Here is a 25,337-nt window from a genome sequence, read left to right on the forward strand (position 1 = left end):
AGCACTGAAACGAAAGAAGAAGAAGAAGAGATGGAGAAACAGGGGGAAAGGGAAAAGGATAGGACAAACTAATGTTAGCTTAACTCGTTGCAATTCCCAGAACTGTAAATTTCTTTAGGGCGATACGAAAATGTCTGACGAGTCGCAAAGAATTTATCACAAAGGGAACAAGCAGGGAAAGAAAGAATTGAGACAAAGTCGACTTATTAATGCTTACAGGGAACTCCGCTTTCTTCCATTTCGACTAGGGAAAGGACAGAAAAGTGGAGTCATTGTGTGACAAGAAGCAGAATTACTGCGAAAACCACATCCATCAGTAATCAACATAAGGAGTCATAAACCTCCAGGAAGCTTTAGTTGTCAATGTCATCTGTCACAATTTCAAAGTGGAGTAAAGTAGACAGAAATCAGCAACAAAAGCAAGATCAGACACTGACCAAATGTATTCCTCGGAGCTAACTTGATGCAACAACAGTATTGAGCCACAGCCTCCAAATTTATCATTTACGCAGCCGTAATGTACTTCCTTTATACCTAACAATGTGTGAAAGTTATCTAACCAAATAATCTTCGACAAGTATATTATGACCAACAGATGTACCAATGATCGACAATCCTGCTGCACACAATATTCATGGTTCGCAAGTCACCCAAAAGGAGCATGGTTAAGACTCCTCTGCACCTTATGCAGCCGAAAATCCAGTCCTCCGCTGCTGTTCAAGAACATCATCAAGAGCTTCCGCCTCTGCATGTCTTGCTGCCTATGAAACCACAAAGAGAAAAAATAATGCAAGCATATCAAAACTCAGGAGCTTTGTCAGTGAGGAAGTCGTTCTTAGTGTAGTAGGAAATAATTTCATGAGAAATGTTCTCACCTCAAGTGAGCAGACTGAGTATACATAAGATTGATCAGGGCATATACTACATGACGTCCACAAGTTTTGCTCGCCTGAAGTAGCTGAGAATCTCAAACGGAGAAAGAGGCTTCTTATTGGATGAGCCACCTCCATCTTTTCTGGCAGAATTATGATATATTCCACTGTAGCAAGGTACCTTTGTTTTTCTATTATGCTCTACAAGATACTGAAAGGGCCAAATAATTTTCACATCAACCATTGATTACTGTCCACAAAGTCAGTGTTGACACCTAAATTTTGATATTTCCTTAAATTATTTGTTTCACATAAAAATGAGAATTAGTTTTAGTTCTCAAAAAAAAAAAAAAAGTTCTCATGCATAGAATAATTAATTTTCTTATTCATGCATTGCATTTGCATCAATTTGGACTGACGATGGGATTTGTGCTTGAATTCACAAAGCGATCGGATCAGAGCCTAGTAGAGAAAATCGGACCGGCGGTGGAAGGGCTTATTTCGAGGTTTCGAACTTGTCGACAAATTGGACTAAAGCCCGCGGTGAGGAAAATTGGCAGAGCTCGTGATTATAATTTCGCCAATATTTGCAAGGTAAATGGCCGATTTAATGAAAACTTGGAGGAAAATTCAGTTTTTTTTTAAAAAAATTATCAAGATAGGAAATAAAAGATTAGGGAATTGTTGGTAGAAACCTTTAGCCTACTTTATAAATAGATCCTCATGTTCACGAAAGAAAAGGGGGGTCGGCAATATTCTTCTAAAATAGGGGAGAGCAAACACAAGAGGCCGGGAAAAATTTTTTCTGCTCACATACTTAGAATTCACGTGAGGTAGGCTAGAGAAAGAGGAGGAGCTCAACAATTCCAAAAGGCTAAAACGACGTTGTTGTAAGTCCGATCCTGTTGTTCTACTGGCTTCTGCTCAACCTCACGACGTGCGGCTGTTCAATCCAAAAATATCTGCTGCTGTCCAAGGATAATACGCTGCTGTTTGGGTTTATTTCGCTGCTGTCCAGTGGAGTTTTTCGCATCAAATTAGCTCGAGTTCCGTCCAACGAATCAAGGTAACTCTCGCGCACTTTTAGGGTTGAAATAAGCATGTTTTCTAGGTGATTTGTTTGCTGTTTTAATGTTGTTTCTGTTACTATGGCATGCTGTTTGGTCTGAAAATATTCGCTTTCGCATGTTCTATGATAACTAATTCATGCACGAATTTGCGTGAGCTAAAAGGCGAGTCTTTGATTGTTTTTAGCTGCTGTTCTACACATGATTCATGCTATTTTTGATGTCATTTCCATGTCCATGCTTGATCCAAAACAGAAAAAAAAACACGCCTGCTTTCGTTGTTTTCATGATCACTAATCTGTCACGTTTTTGATAGAATTGAAACTACTGCTTTATGTCGTTGTCATGCATTGTTTGCACGTTTTTTTTTAGTTGTTTTACGTGTTCCATATCCTCTAGATGGAGCTCAAACGTTTTGTTATGTTATTCTGCATAGATTCGATCGGATTGCTTTGAAATTGTTCATCAAATTCGTGCAAATTGCCATGCTTGGACTGGAAATTGTTTGTTTGATTTGAATGTTTGTGGACGAGTGAATTTTCGGATATCTGTTTGTTTGGATTGATAGATGCCAAATTGAAGTATATCCCATGTTTTCGGATTTGTCCCTAATCCGATTTGGAAAATTCGAAAATTCGAAAAAATAAAATCTTGCGGAATATCTCGCAGAATAAGATCACACTGGATTTTGAGGCAATCATATCTTGTAGAATATTAATATATTTTCGGAATATTCAAATAACTCAAGATTCAATTTTTTTTTTTTTTAGATATTGAGCTCATCTTTAAAATTTGGGAAGCTATCTAATATACTTTGAAAATTTTCGGAAGATAATCTTTCCATATTTTAAAAGATATAAATCCTTTTTGGATAGGAGCTTATCTCCTTGAAAATTTCAGAATCCCTTAAGGATTTTAAAAATTCAATAAATATTTGCACATCTTTAAACAAAACTGCCTATAATGTATGCTCCCCGTGCCTAGTCCCCGTCGGAAAATTAAATCACACGCCACGCCCATGATCTTATGAGATGGGAAGGTGATTTAAATATAGAAATTCGCATTACGCCCTTTGGCGAGAAGGGACGTTGTATTTCTATATACTTATCCGCATACCGGCTCGAATCTTCGAGAATGTAGCGGATAAAATCTCGCTCCGGCCCGGATCTTCGGGAATGAGAAGATTTATCGAAAATCGGATTTAAAGGTATATTATGGGCATTTTTGTTTAATTTTTTTTAAATTCATATGTTTCAATTCAAAAATCCGAAAATAAAAAAGAAGGGAAAATCCGAAAATGAAAAAAAAAAGGAAATTAAAATCACAAATCATCAATCGGGAAAAGACATTTTCATGGAATTTGGTACCGAAAGGGTGTTAATTAAAAATTAACATAATCAAATCCCCGAACCCTAAATCTTTGGTTAGCGTAAAATAAAGTATTCTCCCGTACTTTATTTAGGTATCTAATCTACCTACCAAAAAAGATTAGTGGCGGCTCCTAAATTAAAAATCAAACCTAAGTTGCGAATTAGTAGGGTTTGGGAGAGTCCGTATTAGGTTAGTTAATTCATCTAATTAACCTAATAATCCATTAACCTAAATTAATTTTTAGGTCGTGACAGTCAGCTATAGTAGTGTGTCGTCACCATATATCTATAAACGGTTACGAGATAGACTATTCGATAAGAGATGATCTCTACCAAAGACCAGGCTTAAACTATTTCTGTTCATGTGGCCATTGTATGATAAAATGTGCCCGAGGAGCAGGTTCTTACATCTTAAAACGCAACACAAAGCTCATAATGCAATTTTATACCAAGGAAGAATACTAAAGTCTAGCTAACGTAAGGCCTAAGAAAAGATTGTTAGGAACTTAACAAAAGCAGATAAATAGCATAATACGGCTCCAGACAGGGCACAATGGCAAATTGTTTTGCGTAATAGAATGTTTCGACCGAACCAGCCCATGTGCAGCGTGTGTGACGTCGATTGTTTTTCCGTTGAACGTAGACTTGACCTGTTTCTTTGGATAAATTGCCACCTATCAAAAGAAAGAAGAAAAGCTATAACTTCTAGGGATTGTTGGTGATTTTGCAGCGTGACGTCGATTGCCCGTGAATTCACTACCAAGCATCCAAAGAGAAAACTTACGAAGAAACACTTAACGAATGTCTCTCGATGAAATTTAAGACACATTCTTCAAGTTCACAGGGAAATGTAGCACCGGACTAATCGGATTCAAAATCCAGTTCAAACATTACACCAACTTAATACGATTTGGATGTGCCAGGCATTGCCTAATCTAGAGCAATCTTACCAGTTTCTACGGCTTTGGTCAGCGGTGGCAGTCTGTCGCCTCCGCTCACGGGTCTCCATCGCCGTCGGTTCGCTAGGAACTCTTACATTTGTCGGAGCTCGCTGGTGTCTAATGGAAGATGATAAGTCGTGTGTGCTAAAAATGAAGAAAGAATTACCGAACTTTATTTGGAACATTAATTAAACGAGAATAAGAAGAAGAAAGAAGGCATAGTAATGAAGATCAGCTGACTACACATACCTACGAATTGCTTCCTTAGCAAGTTTCCATCATTCTAACAACAAAAGCTGCAAGCCAACACTCCGATTCTCATCTCCATCGGTTGAATTGGAAGTCAACAATTTTTTGGTTTGCTTGTCTTGAGGGAGAATGAGCTTCTGATTTCTCATCGATACTATTTGATTGTGCTTCTCAGTGCTCATTTGACAATCTTCCATGTCCTTCAATATATCTGTCTTGATCGAACTAACTTTGCTCTCGACTTCCGAATCTATCGATTTGAGAACAACCTCGACGAGTAAAGTTGGATCCATTAGCCGATTGTTTCGAAGTACGGCCTTCAAATCATCCTCTAGTGGTTTGCATATTATTCGGAGTCCCCACTTTTTCACATTTGTAGTCAACACTCTAAGGCTGAATTGTACATAATTCCCATCAATTTGACCAAAATCAACTACATCCCATAGGTCAGATGGTACGAAATACCGAAGCCACATATAATCTGGACCCCTCCAACAATCATTCGTATCTCCTTGGCAATTCCGCATTTCGCCATCAACATATGGCAAAATATCAAATTTGGGCCGGGTCTCCCTATCTTCCCCTTCATGGACATCGAAACAAAAAGCCAATCCAAGAAACTTGTCATATAAATCCTTTGAAGCCTTGAAAGATACGGAGCCCTCTTCAACAGGGAGGACCCACTCTGGCATCTCTCCTTCCATGAGAAAAATTTCCAAATAACGAGGTACCTGTCATGAAGAGATACCGTTAGAAAGAACTCGAGTTTGTTATTTGTGCCCAAATAGAAGAATTCATTTCGACTTTAGCAAGTAGTTCTAGCTCTCTAAATGAGTATAGATCCAGTGATCCTTGGTTGCACTAATATACAAGTTTCATGTGATGGGATCATTATTATAAAAGTACGCCATCGCATGCACTCGTGCAGAATTACTTCATATTTGTTTGCTTTTCTGAAGCCCAATCTTGCATTATCTGCTATTGGAATATACAAGCGCACACTGAATTCAGCATATACTCCACATCAATATGTGCGTGTATGAGAGAGAGAGAGAATCTGACCTGGTCAAGTGAAGAAATATCAGCCATGGCCAGCCCTCTACGGACAAAATGATGAATTAAAGTTGAGTCACTTTTTTGCAGAGATTCGCTATTATCGGCATCTAATGTGCCCAAGAACAGTGGAAGCTCGGGAATCTCTCGTAATTGAGGACATCCTCCAACATCCAAATCCAACAAACGATCACGCTTACTGATGGACGTAGGAAGGCTCTTAATATTGTTCCTCCCCAGTTGTAGTTGTGCCAAGATGGGACAACAGGAAAGATTCTCAAGAAACTCTACTTCGGGCAAATTACATCCATAAAGATCCAACCAGAGTAAATTTGAAAGTCCGGTCTTCATGCAGGGATCATCTGAATCCTCAAACTTTGGAAACCCGATTAAGTTTGTGCAGCACTCAGCCATCAAGAATTTAAGGTTTTGTAACTTGTAAATGCTAGACGGAAGACTTACCAGGTTCTTGCATTTATATAATTCTATTTTCTCCAAAGAGACCAAATTTTCTATTGATGCAGGAAGTCCTTTAATAGCGGTCTCTTTAAGATCAAGCTCTGTAAGGCCTTCCAGTTTATGTGGAACATCAGGGAACCTTTCTAATTTTGTGCATCCTCCAAGTTTGAGTTTTCGTAGATTTTTTGACTTGAGCACTTCTGAAAAAACGCTGAGTTCATAGCAATCACGTAAATCCAAGACCTGTAACTTGCCATGATCTGCGATGGACTCGTGGGCTTCTACCAAGTTTTCGCAACTATAGAGACGCAATTTCTCGAGATTTGGAGTCCACGATATGTCGGGCGTGCGAACCAACGACTTGCAGAAGCTGAAATTCATGTACTTCAAATTTCGGAAATCCTGCAGAAACGGGGAAATCAGCTTTGATAAACATTCTGGAAGGGACAAAAAGGGGGGTTGTTGGTAGGATGATGTTTGCTTCCTTATATTTAGAACGTGGAATTCCCGTTTGAGAATAGGTTGCCACTGAAGCATATCCGTTATTGTATCTTTCACGAAATTATTACATTTGAGGTCGTCAATCGTAAAATTTGAGCAATTTGTTTATTTAATGTAGAGTTGATCTGCTGCAGAGTCCACACATATGCATTATGCTAGTTGTTGTACATAGACGGGGGAGTCAAGCTCGTGAACTTTAATATCCGATGCAATTGACGGTGTCCATGGTTTTATAATATTGATCATTAATAATATCATAATCTTTTTTTTCGGTCTTGGGGGCTTACCTTGATTGAGGGTTATAAAATTAGCTCCACAACACGTGAGGGAGATTGGGTGCGCGAGGGAAAGGATATGGAATAATTACTAGTCAGGTTTCTGAGTAAATTTTCGAACCTAGTAATTAACTTTTCATTCAAAATTACTATAAACTGATGTGGGAAGATTTAAAATCGTATTGAGAAATTACTAAACTTTACCAGTACTCATTCATACATATGTAAATATTAGCAAATTAGAGTTAATTCTTATCACTTTACATTTCAGGAATTATTTGAAAGAATTTAAAATATATAGATATACAATATAGAAAAGTTCGCAAATAAAATTCTGTTAACAAGTATGAAAATAATAGATTAAATACCAATAAAAATCCCATGCACATTTATCCCTTATTAATTTTCGTCTCATGAAAATCCTAAACTAGGATGACCATGACACATTTACCCCAAGTTAATTTTCATCTAACAAAATAAATCGCAAACTGATAATTCTCACCCAAATCTACTCTTCATTAGTAGATAAAAATTAGTTCGGGATAAAACTATGTCTCGTGTCATGCATGTGGCAATCACAAAATTCAAGTGAAGTGTCACTTGAATAGTATGCAAATGTAGAGAACATAACAAAATTATGCGACGCGTCATGTCATATGACAATCATAGGACTGTAGTGAAGTGCCATGTGGCTGTGTGTGGATGCGGCCACATGACAAAACTGTTCCACGGGTTGTCATGTGGCAACCACAGAAGCAAAATGAAGCATCACATGACGAGCATAGGAATGAAGACTTTGCTAGGTCTCGGCGTTAACTATATATCATAGATGAATGGGATTGCGTAAAATTTTCAGAACTTTAAAATTTTTGAATTAATGCAAAGCCAATCAAACCAACTTTGAAAAACATTACGAGGAAAATAAAAATTTCGTATGCTCAACTAATAATCTGGCTCTGACTTTCTACTAAGAAACTAGTGTTATGGCCGTATCGCATCACTTATATTGATTTAGTTGTGCACACAATACACACATTACTGGCAAAGTTCCTAATAAACACTCTATTATATGTCCACTTAGAAGTGTTCGTCCTTAAGAATTGATGTAAGCAATAAACAATGCCTTGTTTTACAGAATGATGCATTCAAACCTTCGACCGAGCTAATTTTATTGATGCTGGACAAATCTCCGGCGTTTAGGCTCTACCACTTGATGACTATGTGGCCTTCCACTCATCCAGCTACTCCTTGGGTATTGTTACTTCTATATACATGTCAACATCATAAAACAAAAATTTTACACGTAAACAACCGGTGGCAAATCGCATTTTGAATTTCTTCACTGGGTAGATTTGATGTGATTTGAAATATATCTATGTTGATAGTTAGAGCTATAAAACTTATCTATACTATCATGTAACATAAAGAGGATCTGTAACTTTGAAAGATTTCAATCTTTTTTCTCATATATTTTCCTTCCATTAGTTATACTCAATTACTTTTTTTACGGATATCACACCACGAACGGATACATGGCATTTACTATTTTACTTTTTATCTCTCACGTATTTCCATATGAAAAGTCATCTAATGATGCAATGACGATCATAAAAAAAACTTCAAATCTTGAAATATCTTTTTCTTTCCACATATATGTATAAAACTTCTTTGTATTGTGTACTTTACTAACAAAATGTTTTCCACTGAGTATTTCCAATAAAATTGCTCGCTTAATTTTTCAAATGCCAATTTTGCTGCACTTGAAAGTATTTCTAAGGCAAGTTGTTAGCGTCATTTTGAAAGAAAATAGAGAAATGGTTTCTAAAACAGAGTAACAATACTTCCTTTTGTGTATGCGTAGGTAGATAATGAAAAGGCCAAGTAAAAATTGCTCACCTTTAATTGATTTGGCACCGGTGGGATACTCCAATTTCCCATACCAAGTCCCACTAATTTATTTTCACCCGAAGGAAATTCTGGAATCCGGGACGCACATCCATCCCAATGAAACCATCTTAGCCAATTAGGGACATATGTAGGACCATGGAAAGAATTATGCACGTTGCGAAGAATGAGCACTCTCAACCTTCTCATTTTTGTAAAAGCATTTGGACCAATATGCATCTCTCTTGGCTTTGGTAGCTCCAATACTATGGCTTTAACTGCACAATCTCCCCGTATGTACACGAATATTTGGACTTTGCATATTCAGTAATTAGAGTCAAATATAAGAAGGATAGATTTGATTGTATTTGCAAGTCTTACCATGTCGCATGACGTAACATCAAGAACATCCTCATATAGCCATAGTCTGCTGTGCCTCCCGGGATCCTTGCACTCTTGCTTCGCAATACCCATACCCATCAATTGAATCAAGTCATGCATTCGTATGGTTCCATGCTCAATGCTAATCAAGGACCTCCTAATAAGAGTATCAAATCCTATAGCTGTTAGAAGATCACAACTATCGAGAACCTTCCTTATATACTCTCTTGCTTTCCCATTAAAGAAGCAGGCAATGTGGAGAAAGATCTCTTGCTCATCTTCATCTAGTCCATCATAACTCACTTTGAGCACATTACTAATCTTTTTGTCAAGGTTCTTGGAAAGTTTCTTTAGTATGCTTTCCCATACATCTTCTGTCGTACCGCGTAATAAGGAACCCAACACCACAAGTGCTAAAGGAAGGCCTTTAGCATGATTCAAAAAACCATGCACTAGATCTGTCCTGCTTTCTAATTTTTGGTATGTCGGAAAAGCATGCTTTCTAAGTAGCTCACGAGCTCCACCGTCATCCAGCACTTCAACTTCACACACACGCACATGATCCCAATCTAACCCGGGAGTCAAAAAATGGTTATCTCTTGTAGTAACGAGGATCCTACTCCCACCGCCAAACCATTTGGCTTTTCCCGCTAAAGCACATAATTGTTCCTCGTCATTCACATCATCAAGGATGACAAGAACTCTTTTGTTATGGAGTCTATCTCGTATTAGATTAACGCCTCTATCGACATTGGGCACCACTATCTTTTCGTGTGGTAATAATATATCGTTCAATAGTTGTCCTTGCAAAGTAACTAAGCCCATGCAATCTTTTGAATTTTCTCGAACATGTGCTAGAAAACTTGAACCTTCAAATTGTCTGAAAATCTCATTATAGATGGCTTTTCCCAATGTTGTCTTTCCTATGCCTCCCTGTCCCCATAATCCCACCATGAGAACATCCTTAGACTCAAGGTTTAGCATTGATTTCACCTCAGCCACTCGGGACTCTATCCCAACCGGATGCTCAGCAACTTCTAAAGGTGTTTGGCTTTGGCGATTTGAGATGTCCTTCACAATTTGTTGTAAAACATTTGACTCATCATCTCTGGCAAAAACAATGAAAGGAAGTTTTAGCATCGTTTTAGCAATTGGAATAAGCAAATAACGAGCAATCACCAGCCAAAAGTGACAAAGCAGTGCATCTCATTTTTAGATAATTATAGCCAAAAGAAAATGTATTCCCATCGAGTCAAATTTGAACTCCGACAGCTCCACACCAATCACAACATGTATCTGTCTTCTTAAGTGATTCGTGTACTTTCGCTTTAGACGTGACGATTCACTTATTCTTCGTTTTGACTCTCATGTGATTTAGGACTTTGAACGATGGTTAAGATTTTGATTCCAAAACCATTAAATTCCCCGAAAGCACGATGTTATTGTTTTACATGGCCTGCACACGCTAATTAATCCTGTACAAAATGGGGTAAGGGCAATAACGCTACTTAACATTCTGTCCATTTGGCAAACAAGTTTTAACATTCTATTTTGATCAAATGAATCAATAAAATTTTCAGCCGATGAAGAGCTAGTGTCCATATTTTTAATTATTGGAAAAGCCACGCGTCTGTTTTATGGATAGCCACGTGATTTTTCGAACTCAAAATGCCACCTGTAACTAGTTTGTGAAATGGTTGGCCAAAATCGAAAATCTATAGAACTCAAAGTGACTAAAATGAAACGTGAAGACCTCAAATAGCCCATAACTAAATAAATAAAAAATTATCACACTCGTAAAGAATAGTTTCATATACAAAAGATAGAACTCTTTCTACTTACCCATCATTCAAAGTCCACCCAGACAAGTTACCGGCGTCCGAAAGAGCTTTCTTCCATCTCTCCATTTTCTCCGGATACTTAGACTCGTGCTTAGCCAGGCCATCTGCATAACTCGCTCTCCCCCTCTCACTTCTTTTGGGTCTACTTTATAAAACACTGGTAGAACGGTGAGCTTATTTTGCTCCTTGCACTCCATAATCTTGGCCACCTCTTCCAAGCACCACCATGAGGAAGTGTAATCCTTAGAGAAAATGATGATTGCGATGTGCGATTCTTCGATGGCCTTTAGGACCATCGATATATCCTGCCCCTTCCTCAGTTCTTCGTTATCTAGAAAAGTGTGTATTCCATTTCGGACTAGCGCGTCATAGAGATGGCCGACGAAGTTGTTACGCACGTCTGTACCTCTAAAACTCAAGAAGACCGCGTATGGCCCGGTGTATTTCGATGAAGAAGCCATCGGAACGATGGAGTTCAACAATCAAGAACGACAGTGAGCTTGAGATTTGATCCAGTGTTTTCAAGTAGCTCGTTCACCACTTGATCTTCTTGTTGATTGATTCTTATACTACAGGACAGAGACTTTGGAAAATGGGAGCGGTTAAGGATGGACCAAGACAGGTAATGGTGTGAACACAGAGACTGTTTTCACTGAAAGACCGCGTACTGCCGTGTTGTCCGGATTGAGAGATATCTAAAGGTGTGAACACAGGGACGTTTTTCACTGAAGACCGCGTGGGCCGACAAAAGCTAGTCGTGGGCTGATAAAAACAACTTTGCTGGCTTCCTCGAAATTTCATCCCCAACCTCGTGAAGTTGTTTTCACCTTGCTAAATAATAATCTACCACATGACCCACTCAAGAGACATGTAATTACCAGAAATATCCCAATCAAGTGATCTATTAATAATTGTGGAACTATTCGGACTGTCCTTCGGTCTTTCTGCACAATCAAGTGTACCAGCCAAAAAAATAATAGATCTATTAATAATTATAGAAATGGCTGATGAAGCTATTACGTATCGTCTCTCTGAAACTCAAAAAGATATCGTAAGGCCTGTGGATTTCGATGAAGAAGCCATTGGTATAATAGAGTTCAACCATCAAAAACGACCGTGAGCTTAAGATTTCATAACAGTTTTTTTAAGTAGCCCGTTCACCACTTGATCTTCTTGTCGATTTATTCTTGTATACTAGAGGACAGAGATGCACAACTTTTTACTGAAGTCCATGGACCACCACCTTACTCGGAATCTCGACTATGCTGAGCGAAACAAGCTTGTTTGTTGCCGACAAAATTATTGTACGGATGGACAAACACCTCTAGGGTGGTGGACATTCGTGATCTTGGTCGTGGGCTCACTCATAAAACAACTTTAGTTTTTTCCTTGCTATGTAGTAATTTACCCTATGACCACTCAAAGACATATATAATCCCACGCACAATCAGGTGTGCAAGTAAATAGTAAAATTAGATAATAGTGGAAATTTGGAAAAACATGGCGCTCATATATGAATCAAGATAAGTTAATAACAAGGCATTAGATAATATAGTCGGATACGATTCCTGTTATTTCTTTTCTCATGGTCATGGGGATCCCAACCCGGAACTTAATAACGCGGCATTAAATAATGTGGCTGGATGCAATCCCAGTTATTTCTTTCCTCATCTTTTACTTTATTTTTCCATTATTTAATTGGATCTGTATTTGTATTTTTTGAGTATCCATAAATTGATTATTATTTACATTTCCATTTCTTCTTAGAAAACCCAAAAAAAAAAAAAAATGCATGCAAAGCCTTTTATAAAAGAAGAGGTACCATAACAAGAATTATATTTCTATTGCATAATCAAGTCTTCGAATATACGAATCTTTAGTTCGTAGAAGTAAATAGTCTCTCGCATTTTATTCGGCCCCTAACTCTAGTGGCGACTTTAAATAAAATAATCAAATCATTGATGAGAAATCAATTTGCTTTTGGTGGAGTTTTTAAAAGTCTGTAGAGATCTCATTCTGCAAGGACGATCCATCTTGAATTGCGTCGGTGCTCAAGAAGCTAGAATCCTCTGTCGGAAGAGTTCCAGCCTCGTTGGGGCGTTCGCAAAATTTGAGGTATCTTTATCTCGGTGCAAAATGGACACTTTCGTGCTCTCCCTTTATGTATCTTTAGCTTGGAGAGCCAAGTATCGGGACATAGCCACGACCCACGAGGACATTTTTGCAGCAAAGCATCGTGGCTAGCTACCGCAAATAAGTGTTCTTTCCTTGGATAATTTGCCACGAAAAGTCACCTATTGGGTGATAAATATAATGTTCAAGCTTGCATGCGAGGTAAAATTTTGAATTTGAAACTTGAAGAATCTGTCTCTTTTTCGCCCATTCTTTGAGCTTCGCTGTCTCTAGTTGCTTCGAACGACAAGTGGAGCTCACGAACACTATTGAAGGATGGTCCCACATCACTTGACAACAAGTCCTAAATATCTCTTTATATTTATGTAGCCTCCCTTTACATATCATATTTGAAAAAATAGAAGAAGAGAAATTTCCCCAACATGAAATGAGGCAAAAATAAACGCCATACCAACTTTGCACAGCAAGATTCAAGCACGTGAGTCTCCAGTTGCGAACAGTCAATGCCAAGTCATTATGTTGAATTGCTCTCAACGAAGTGATCTCTTTTGGACTGGCCTTCTATAGAACTTTAGAAAAACATGGCGCTCAAGTATTGACCAAGATAAGTCAATAGGTGTGAACACATGGACTTTTCTTCACCAACGCGTTGTTGGGATTCTCTGACGGACACAGGCTTCTCTGTGGCCGACAAAAGTAGTGGAGAAACAGCCTTGGGGTGGTGGATTCTCGTCATCTTGTCATAGGCTCACTGGTGGGAAAAACTTTGCTGGCTTCCACGAAATGGCTATTCCTATCCCCCACCTCTGTGTAGTTTCTTCGTTACCAAGTAATAATTTAACGCGGGACCACTCAGACCACATATAATATGTATGACAATAGTACTTTCTAATGGGCGGGGCTCGCGGCTCACGGCGTCTTGGTCACGGCATTACCTAGAAAATATATTAAAAAAAAATAACGTCGATTTCTTCGTTAGTCCAAATTGACGAAATTGGAGGAAAGGCTCGATTGTATTAATTTGATAAGTTTTAGGACTTGAATAAACTTTTTATAAATTTTAGAATTCAATTGCACTCTCATAACAAGTTTTAGGACCTCTAGTATATATGTCCTTTTTTTTTCTTGAAATTTTTAGCTTTTTTATTTTTTAAAATCTAATTAAGTTTTTATTTTTTTGTCTTTTATGTTTTTTTTTTCATCTTTTAGCCTTTTTTATTGCTGACTAGACCTCTAGCGAGCCATGTTGGCTTCAAATATTGACAAAAAATGTCACGTTGAATTTCCAGTCAAGTAGATCGGAGTTGGCACTTAAGTGATTGTATTTCAAAAGAATTAGTACTTAAGTGATCCGACGGAAACTTGTGGCACTAAAGTGAGTGCGGTACACTACGGGTGAGCAAATCGGACCGACCAGACAGGATTGGTGGTCCGGTTCCCAGGCCCAAAGGGTGGTGGTCTGGCTCTCGTTCCTTAAAAATGGAACCAGTGGTCGGCTGGTCCAATTCCCAATTCCAAGGGTACGAGATTGGACCGGACTGATCAATTTTAATTATTATTATTTTTTAAATTAATAAACGTAACCATAGATTTTATTTAATGTTTCCCTTCTTTCTTGGAGTTTGATGAATTAAACATGGTCACTGTACTCATGATAAACGTTTTGGCTCAAGTTTGCCTTTGCGAGAATTCAACGATAATGCTTGGTCCCGCAACTTGACCTCTGGATAGTTTCGGGTAGTTTGAGTCTTTTTTTTTTCTCTCTAAAAAAACGGAGAATGTATGCAATAGGAGGGGATAGCAAGGTGAAAATTTAGAATGATGGATGACGACTGGCGATAATATTTTAGTTATGCCTATTGACAATTCCGTTGTTTCCGGAGTTTGAGTGGTTTATAGGACTTATCCTAGGTTAAATCAATAAGAATTTTGTCATGCCCCGTGTGCGATTTTCTTAAACTTCAACGTGACTTAGCACTTTATCTGCAAGTAATGTATACCGGTAGTCGGGCGATCCAGTTCGCGGTTCCCGGATGTACTCTGGGTCACCATTTGACTTACTGCAGTTTGGGACCGAATGGGATAAAATAAAATACTACAGTTTATTAACGATTCCATTGGACCGCTCGGGAAATGGACCGGATTGATCGTTCGGGTCGATTCCCAACTTCGAAAATTGGAATTCGGGATCACCGGTCCGGTTCTCGGTTCTTGAGGGGAATCGAGTCGGATCGGAAATCGCTCACCCCCTACCATACACAACTTTTAATACTTTTGGGATATTCTTTTCCATTTATTCTATGAGAAAATTAAGAATCGAGCTCGCCGATGTGGTGCGCTTGGATCCTTTAATAGAAATATTTGCTTATCTTAGTCCTAAACTCGAACTTTTATTATATCTCTATATTTAGATAATGGGGACATTTAATGCAATTGAATTAAACGAAGCATGTTTGCATCGAATTAAACAGGGGGCTCGGCTATGAACATCTTCATTTTGGATCGGCCAATGGATGGCTTGACATGCGAGATGAACTAGAATTCAAAACTCAAGAATCGTGGGAGTTGGCTAGAATTTCATGATAGCGCCATTGGAGCCATCTTCAACATTGTGGGATTGATGATTCCAAGATAGCGGGATCAGTCCTAACTCTTTGCTGTGGAGTCACATATGAGTCGAGCAAGTTGGATCTCGAATGCAAGAATTGTGGAAGTTTTGACAAAAAATTTGAAGATGAGGATTAGACGAGTCAAGGCCGGCCAAGAGAGCGGACTGTTACGAAAAAAAAAAAAAAACAACCCATTTTTTGAAGAGGGATTTTGAAGGAGCAAAATGCGGTCAAGAGAATTGGATTACACGAAAATGAAACATGGCCAAACACTCACAGAGGAACCGTGGGTGATGACCAAAAGACAGAGCAAACAAGGCGACCTGGAGTTTGAAAAGATTGATGAGCTGGCCAGGGATGAAAAAAAGAGGGAGGGAAAAGAGGAAGAGGTTCATGTGGTGATTGATTTAAGGAAAATCTGTTCGTGAGAGAACAAAAAATCAGAATCAGACAAGTTCAGAAACTGATCTAATGCATGCCCCGGAGCTACTTCAATGCAACAGACTCCAAATTTATCATTTGCACAGCCATAATATACTTCCTTTTATACTGAAAATTGGCTAACAGTCATCCAAACATTTATGAACAAACAAAACTTTACACAAACTAAATTTAATTTCAGTATGAAAACCAACAAATGTACCAATGATCGATAATGCTGCTGCACACATTATGCGTACTTCACATGAAACCTAAAGGGAGCACGCTGAAAATTTCTCTGCAACTTCTGCAGACGAAAGTCCAGTCCTCCGCCACCGTTCAAGAAGAACATCAGTGAGCTTCCATTTCTGCACGTCTTCTTGCCTAGGAAATCGCAAGGAGAAATATAAGCAAAGCATACCAACCTTAGGAGCTTGTCAGATCGAAAGTTTTGCTCCAAATGTAGTTTCAACATAAATTTAGGAAATGCATTTCATGAAAAATGTTTTCTCCTTCATGTTTTTTTTTTCCTGTTACTCCTGCTTAACGTTGGAGTCCAATAGTTTATCTTTGAATCGCTGCATCTCTCACCGTCATTTCCTTCTTCCTCGGTGTCGAAAGGAGAGCTATAGTAATGCAAATAACAAATAGTTAACCGAAGCAAATAATAGCAACACAACCATAACTCGCCTATTCCCTGTTCAGATTGCCTCTTTCGTATCGGCTCCATGTTGACTACTCTTTCAAGGCTTCAATTGTGTCCATCCTCTGCTTGGTATGTAGACCAAGTGAGGAAGATCCCTATATCCTAAGGACGGGATTTTCGCCAAAGCCAACTGCATGAGATCATGATCCTATTGGAAGAGCCACTATCTCCAAGACAGAATCATCGATACACCGTATCCGGAAAATTTCACTTCTTTCTTCAAATACCCACAACACTAAGAGTCTAAGACATGATCTTATGCGTGAAGCATGGAAAACTCTCTCTGCTCCTCAATGTCAGGGTGTGGACATTGTTTGAAGAGCATTCTTCTTACTATCAATTCAGAACAACAACAAAGTGCTGTCGGCCAAAATCCATAGAAAGGGGTAGACAAGCAATGATACACATACATTCTGTGTCTCATTAGTCCTGTTTCTTCTTGCCGCAATAAGGTGCCCTTCCTCAACAATCACACAGCTGTCCAATCAAGGTCTAATATAAGTAAGCAAAATGTGAAATCATGAAAATACTAATTATCTTAATTAGAAAATAAAGTAACACATCTAAAATGCGCCCGCTTACTGAAAATCAGTCTCTTACTCAACTTGAACTTCAAGGCTGTCCAAAGCAAGCTCTGCCTTATACACAAAAAGGCGCATAAGTCTTGTTATTTGCTAGGAGAAAAAAATATGAGTATAAACAGTCAGAATTTCTGTCATACGTGCATTCGGGCAATTCAAGAGGAAATCGGTGTGAAGTTGCTAGCAGTAGAAATTTTTCAGTATCAATACGCAACTAATAATGAAATGAATTATTTGACCCCCAAAAAAAAAAAAAAATGGCGGGATGGGGGGAATGAATCTGTATCTTGTAGCTATAAGATCGGGATCATGCAGGTCCGGTATAATATTTTGATCACATAACCTGTAATTCAAAGGCAATCCCAACCTAATACCGATATGGCTCTAACAACACTAAAGCAATAACAGCAACTAATTTGACAAACTGCATGATGCTCCTTCTAGTGTGTCTGACTATTGGTACCTCGGAAATTTGTCTTTCATTAGTCGGGTCTTACTCGAACATTCAAGAAGAATCCAGGAGTTTTAGCTTCACGTGATAAAGGCATCACGTCTACATTCACAAAAAAAATAAAAAATAGAGGAAAAAAAGAAAGCACAGTGACAAACACGACGATGATTCTCCCTTCTCCTCTCCCGTAACGTGATATTGGGATGAACATCTCTCTTTGCCTCGGGTATATTTAATTTGTGAAAATGAGGTATGTCCGTTACGTGATATACTTCTCTGATCAATGATTCAAATAAGATTTTGTATAAGTTAATTTGGAGTAATTCGAATGCGTATATCATGGGATTGGTTCCCTTTGATGTGGACGTAGTGACTCATAATTATCTTCCTTCTAAAATTACATGTATTGGGTGAATACAAAAGTTAGTGTGTATTAATAGCTTGACAAGTGATGAGACTCAATTTTGAAAACTGAAATCAAAAACCCTAAATCCTTAATTTTATCGTCTTCACTCGTGCTCTCCGTCTCTCTGCTCGAGTCCTTACTCCTCTCTCGCTCTTGACGCTCGTCTCTCGCACGCCTCGCCTCGCATTGTCTTGCTGCTCTTGACCCCCGCTCGACCCTCGCCAGCTCGAGCCAAGAATGATATCCCAATCGTACTTCTTGGCAATTCATTTATGCGACGTGCGATGAATATGGGCATGTTCCCGACCTATTAAAACTCGTATGCAGAGTTACGCATAACTTTTGCCGTAAACTAGTTTAACAATCTGATAATTTCAACTTAAAAGCATGAAACGGACTTGGCATTGCAGCTGCAACCCTCAGGAAACGCTTGAACTTTCGGACAAAAACTCATTCGAACATGGATTACGCTTCCTTTCTCAGCTCTCCTGACGAAATTCCGGGATTGGAAAAGCAGCAAATGCCAGTTAGAGTGCAGTGAATAATTGAAAACACAAGCAGGGGAGAATCTTATTATGCTAGGATCAACACCAATTTCTCGAATGGCAATCTGGCTAAGAATACTCATTCTAGAGGAAAGCTACATATGATAAACAGGGCATATGAAAATAAAGACTGAGCATCTGAAACTCTAGCTTTTGCTTACTGGGCAAACTTTACTTACCAACAATCATACGGCCGAACGCCGCTCCAGTCAATAAACGATAGTTAGTGTCAGTCTGGATAAGGCTGCCGACCATCTAAATATAAACAGGGCGATTCTTAGAGGCTTTTAATTCAGACAGGCATCTTCGCTTCAGAGAGATCTTGGCACCACAGATCTGACTGAGACAAGATTTGTGGACGACTTGTGAGTTAGTATTGGCTGGGACGGGTTTAAATCAACTACGTCTTCCAAACATTGCTTAGGAAATTGAGCAAGGCGGTCCTTTATCTGCAAGATGAGTCCTCTTGCTTGATGTTGTATTCGGAAAGGCAATGAGCTACTTCATGTTTCTCGCAATACTTTTGACTCAGAGAAGCATAAATATAAATTTCAGGCTCTAAAAGTCAAAGTTTGCGTGATTTATTTCTTTACCTAGATTTTTTGTTTAGATGCATCCTTCATACATCTCTCTTTGCTTCTTCCCCCTGGACTTGAGCTGTTTCTTTCAAAACTAATACTTAAACCAAAGGACAATGTCCATAATCTAGATTTTTTTTTTTGGTCGAATCCATAATCTAGATTAGCTGCCTCATATACTGCTCAAATCACATTGAAACAAATCCTTTATCACTAAATTGTGACTTTTACGTCAACAACGACTGAGTGAAAAATTGATGAGTTCTGAACAAGCTAGGAAGCATGAAATGTCAGATCATGGCAGTGTCAGACAGATGAAACTGAAAACACAAGCAGTATACCACGATTTAGCAAGAACGTGCTGTCATGTAAGCAAGAAGAGAAAATTGCAACTAATTAAAAGGAAAACGATTTCTTTATCAGGTACAGTGCCCAGGGCATATCACAAAGGATGACTTCCTTGTAGATAAAATATTGTTTTTCATTGAAGATACTATATTTCCGGATATAAATGTGAGGACATTAAAGACATCAAAGAATCTCACAGCACTGAAAAGAAAGAAGAAGAAGAAGAGATGGAGAAACAGGGGGAAAGGGAAAAGGATAGGACAAACTAATATTAGCTTAACTCGTTGCAATTCCCAGAACTGTAAATTTCTTTAGGGCGAATAAAAATAATACGAAAATGTCTAACAAGTCACAAAGAATTTATGACAAAGGGAACAAGCAGGGAAAGAAAGAATTGAGACAAAGTTGACTTATTAATGCTTACGGGGAACTCCGCTTTCTTCCATTTCGACTAGGAAAAGGACAGAAAAGTGGAGTCATCGTGACAAGAAGCAGAATTACAGCGAAAACCACATCCATCAGTAATCAACATAAGGAGTCATAAACCTCCAGGAAGCTTTAGTTGTCAATGTCATCTGTCACAATTTCAAAGTGGAGTAAAGTAGACAGATATCAGCAACAAAAGCAAGATTAGACACTGACCAAATGCATTCCTCGGAGCTAACTTGATGCAACAACAGTATTGAGCCACAGCCTCCAAATTTATCATTTACACAGCCGCAGTGTACTTCCTTTATACCTAACAATGTGTGAAAGTTATCTAACCGAATAATCTTCAACAAGTATAGTATGACCAACAGATGTACCTGTTGAAAATATGTCTTGATTTTAAGATCGAAACGGAAATTTAAATTCCAAAATAGATATATCTTGATCTTGAAATTAAAGATAAGATTTGCTTGAATATCACCGAAATCTTGATGGAAGCGGTGGAAATTATATTTCCTGTTCGTATGATGCAAATCACGATCAAGATTGGATTTGATCTGTTGGAGTCAGCGAGAAAGAAATTAAAACAAGGGAAAGATAAGTCCAAGGTGGACTTGGTCAACTAGAGGTTTTTTTCTTCTTTTGCTAACCAACGTGGATATCTCAAGTGGTGATATGAAGAACTCAAGGTTTTGTCTTTTGTGGGACTCACTTTCGTATAAAAGGAAAGCAACACCGTGGCTGTCACTTTGAGTCCTTGAAGCATCTATTTCGTTTGAGTGCTTGGTGTGCCGAAGTTGATGTAGAGTTTCTTGAAGCACCGGTTATCGAGTGCTTGCTCGTGGGATTTATTCTGTGAAATTACATCAAGTATTCAAGTGTCAAAACCGATTAAATCTTGAGGTTAGATTTGTTTTAATTCCTTTGCGAGTTCGAGAGATTGTTTCGCTAGGAATTGGGGGCTAAACATTGTGTGCGTTCTTGGATGTAATTGGGGCTGGAAACACCGAGAGTGTTTGAGTGACTCGAGTGTGATCTGTAATCTCCGTGTATCGCTTGATTTATAGTGGAATTCGTTGCTGCTCTCCCCGTGGACGTAGGTCTCTACGACCGAACAACGTACATCCGGTGTCCGATTTATTTTATTGTTCTATCTATTTTATTGTTCGATCGCTTGTTCCGCGCAACAATTGGTATCAGAGCTAGGTTTGTCGAGTTGAAGCGAATCGATGGCGACAGAAGAAGTAAAAGTGAAAATCGACTGATTTGAGGGGAAGGACTTTGGTTTCTGGAAGATGCAGATTTAAGACTATCTATATCGGATGAAGCCGCACTTGCCCCCGTCCGGGGAGAAACCGGAGACGATGAAGCAAGCCGATTGGGAATTGCTGGATAGACGAGCGATGGGTGTTATTCGACCGACGTTGGCTCGTAACGTCGCGTTTAATATCGCCAAAGAGAAGACTACTGCGGGTTTGATGAAAGCCCTATCGGATATGTACGAGAAGCCTTTTGCGATCAACAAGGTCTATCCGATGCGACGTCCGTTTAATTTGAAGATGAGCGAAGGTGCGTCATTTACTAATCATATCAATGAATTCAATGTGATCGTTAGTCAATTGAGTTCGGTTGATATTGACTTTGAAGATGAGGTATGTGCTTTGATTCTATTATCCTCATTGCACGATAGTTGGAATACTACTCATTCTGCTGTTAGTAATTCTTCCGGGTCAACAAGTTTGACGTTTGATGGTATTCGAGATTTGATTTTAAGTGAGGACATCCGTAGAAGAGAATCTGGCGAATATGTATCTACCGCTTTAGTAGGTGAAAATAGAGGAAGAACTGATACTCGTGGTAGTAAAAGTAGTATGAACTCAAATAGACGCAATCAGTCTAGAACTGGCGGTCTTGTCTGTTGGAACTATGGCAAGAGAGTACATCTTAGAAGGAATTGCTTAAAGCTGAAAAACGAGAAAGGTAAGGAAATTAGAGTTGAATCTACGGATGATATTGCAGCTGTATCAGAAAATTTTAATGGTGTCGATAGTGTCTTGTCCGTTAGTGAGAATTCATCATTTAACGGATGGATTATGGATTCTGGTTGTTCTTTTTATGCTACACCAAATAGGAACCGGTTTGCTACTTATCGGTGCACGGATAGTAGTAAAGTGCGCTTGGGGAACAACGCCGAATGCGATGTTGTGGGTGTTGGTGATGTTAAAATCGGGATGCATGATGGTATTGTGAGGACATTGACCGGAGTAAGATACGTTCCAGAATTGAAAAAGAACTTAATTTCCTTGGGTGCCCTAGATTCAGTTGGATGCAGGTATTCTTCACAAGGTGGAGTTCTGAAGATTGTTCGAGGTGCCTTGGTGATAATGAAAGGAATCAAGCATGGAAGCCTATATGAACTTCAAGGTGAGACATTGGCGGGTTTCACTCTGGAGACATCGATATCCGTTCGACGGTCTAACGACTACTCGAGAAAGACTTGGGTGACTGTGCGGAAGCACAAGTTTAATCTTGTTATCGGGAATACGCGATCGAGAGCTTTGATTGAGACGGAGACCGGTAAGTTGATCATGCATGTGCGAACTAACAATAGCATGGAGTTACGCTCGAAGCTGGTAAATAAATTCTGCATGATAAAGGGCATAGTGAAACACCACACTAGTGCTAGTACACCACAACAGTTTGCAGAATTGATGAGCAAAACATTACTAGAGATGTCCCGTAAAATGATCTCTAGTGCTGGTATGGCTAGAAGAGTTCTAGCGGATGCGCTTAGTATGGTGAGCTACCCGGTGAACGGATCTCCATCGATCGTAATCGGATTTCGGACTCTCGAAGAAGTGTGGTCAGGTAATGTTGCTAATTATTCTACTTTTAGAATGCTTGGTTGCCCGTGTTATTATCGAGTAAGTGATGGTAAGCTCGATGTGAGGGCAAGGTGCATATTCCATGGCTATGCACGAGGTGAGCTGGGCTATCGGTTGTGGTGCTCAAATATAAATTCACTTGTTTGCAGTAGAAAAGTTACCTTTGACGAGTCTCCAGTACTTCAGGGTAGGATTGTTTGTGGCAAGATAAATACGGATCCGAACGGTGTTCGGTTTGAGGTGGAGTTGCAACCGTAAACTCCCGAGGTAGCGAGTACTAGCGTGATAATCGACACGTATGGTACTTGTAGCGAGATGGAGCTTGTAGAGCCAACGGTTGTTGTAACTGCTGATATTGATAAGGTACGTGTTCGATCTCCCGACGGATATGGATGCAACGGTGGTTTTGCTTTATCCGCAATTAAGGAGCTTGTGTCAGAGTGTCCTTGTGGAGCGCTTAAAGGTGCATATGGAATTGGTATTCCGATGAGGTCCACGGTTATGGCAAAGTTCAATCGCGGCTTGGACTTGGATGATATCTGTGGCGGTTGAGCCCATTGGGGCTGTTGGGAGAGTAGCAAATGATGTTCGGATACTAGCGAAGCGATTATGACTTAGCTTAAACGTCGAGCCAAGGTGGAGATTGTTGAAAATATGTCTCGAGTTTAAGATCGAAACGGAAATTTAAATTCCAAAATAGATATATTTTGATCTTGAAATTAAAGATAAGATTTGCTTGAATATCACTGAAATCTTGATGGAAGCGGTGGAAATTATATTTCCTGTTCGTATGATGCAAATCACGATCAAGATTGGATTTGATCCGTTGGAGTCAGCGAGAAAGAAATTAAAACAAGGGAAAGATAAGTCCAAGGTGGACTTGGTCAATTAGAGGTTTTTTCCTTCTTTTGCTAACCAACGTGGATATCTCAAGTGGTGATATGAAGAACTTAAGGTTTTGTCTTTTTGTGGGACTCACTTTCGTATAAAAGGAAAGCAACACCGTGGTTGTCACTTTGAGTCCTTGAAGCACCTATTTCGTTTGAGTGCTTGGTGTGCCGAAGTTGATGCAGAGTTTCTTAAAGCACCGGTTATCGAGTGCTTGCTCGTGGGATCTATTCTGTGAAATTACATCAAGTATTCAAGTGTCAAAGCCGATTAAATCTTGAGGTTAGATTTGTTTTAATTCCTTTGCGAGTTCGAGAGATTGTTTCGCTAGGAATTGGGGGCTAAACATTGTGTGCGTTCTTGGATGTAATTAAGTGGAAACACCGAGAGTGTTTGAGTGACTCGAGTGTGATCCGTAATCTCCGTGTATCGCTTGATCTATAGTGGAATTCGTTGCTGCTCTTCCCGTTGACGTAGGTCTCTATGACCGAACCACGTACATCCGGTGTCCGATTTATTTTCTTGTTCTATCTATTTTATTGTTCGATTGCTTGTTCCGCGCAACAGTACCAATGATCGACAATGCTGCTGCACACAATATTCATGGTTCACATGTCATGCAAAAGAGCATGGTTAAGACTCCTCTGCACCTTATGCAGCCGAAAATCCAGTCCTCTGCTGCTGTTCAAGAACATCATCAAGAGCTTCCGCCGCTGCATGTCTTGCTGCCTATGAAAGCACAAAGAGAAAAAAATAATGCAAGCATATCGGGAGCTTTGTCGGTGAGGAAGTCGTTCTTAGTGTAGTAGGAAATAATTTCATGAGAAATGTTCTCTCCTCAAGTGAGCAGACCGAGTATACATAAGATTGATCGTGGCATATACTACATGACGTCAACAAGTTTTGCTCGCCTGAAGTAGCTGAGAATCTCAAATGGTGAAAGAGGCTTCTTATTGGATGAGCCACCTCCATCTTTTCCGGTAGAATTATGATATATTCCTTTGTAGCATGGTGCCTTTGTTTTTCTATTATGCTCTACAAGATACCGAAAGGGCCAAATAATTTTCACATCAACCATTGATTACCGTCCACAAAGTCATCTATAGTAGTGTGTCGTCACCATATATCTATAAACGGTTACGAGATAGACTATTAGATAAGAGATGATCTCTACTAAAGACCAGGCTTAAACTATTTCTGTTCATGTGGCCATTGTCTGATAAAATGTGCCCGAGGAGCAAGTTCTTACATCTTAAAACGCAACACAAAGCTGTTGACGCCTAAATTTTGAATAATCTATTTTTTGCATAAAAATTATAAAAATCATCTCACATATTTATTTTTAGCGTACATTGCATTGACATATAATTGGGCAAGCGTAACACTTAATTTAACATGCGTCTAGACTAGGCACGGGATGGAAAAATACACCGAGAAGATTTGAAACTTTAGGGATTGTATTGCA

At 39.1% G+C, this 25,337-nt stretch overlaps 1 long non-coding RNA gene and 1 pseudogene across 2 annotated transcripts; both read right to left on the minus strand.

The window, feature by feature from the left end:
• Nucleotides 1–275: 275 nt before the first annotated feature.
• Nucleotides 276–17,890, minus strand: LOC115730126 (annotated as a pseudogene).
• Nucleotides 17,891–19,340: 1,450 nt separating this feature from the next.
• On the minus strand, nt 19,341–24,472 carry LOC125314345. 2 transcript variants are annotated; one of them, XR_007197853.1, is made up of 3 exons: nt 24,443–24,472; nt 20,313–20,409; nt 19,341–19,416 (listed from the first exon to the last, which is right to left on the minus strand). It is a non-coding gene; the product is annotated as an uncharacterized LOC125314345 (long non-coding RNA). The 2 variants fall into 2 exon arrangements; XR_007197854.1 differs by having other exon boundaries at nt 19,344–19,422.
• Between the last annotated feature and the right edge of the window lie 865 nt (nt 24,473–25,337).

The sequence above is a fragment of the Rhodamnia argentea genome, chromosome 3, assembly GCF_020921035.1.
Source record: "Rhodamnia argentea isolate NSW1041297 chromosome 3, ASM2092103v1, whole genome shotgun sequence".
In the NCBI taxonomy this organism is placed as follows: domain Eukaryota; kingdom Viridiplantae; phylum Streptophyta; class Magnoliopsida; order Myrtales; family Myrtaceae; genus Rhodamnia; species Rhodamnia argentea.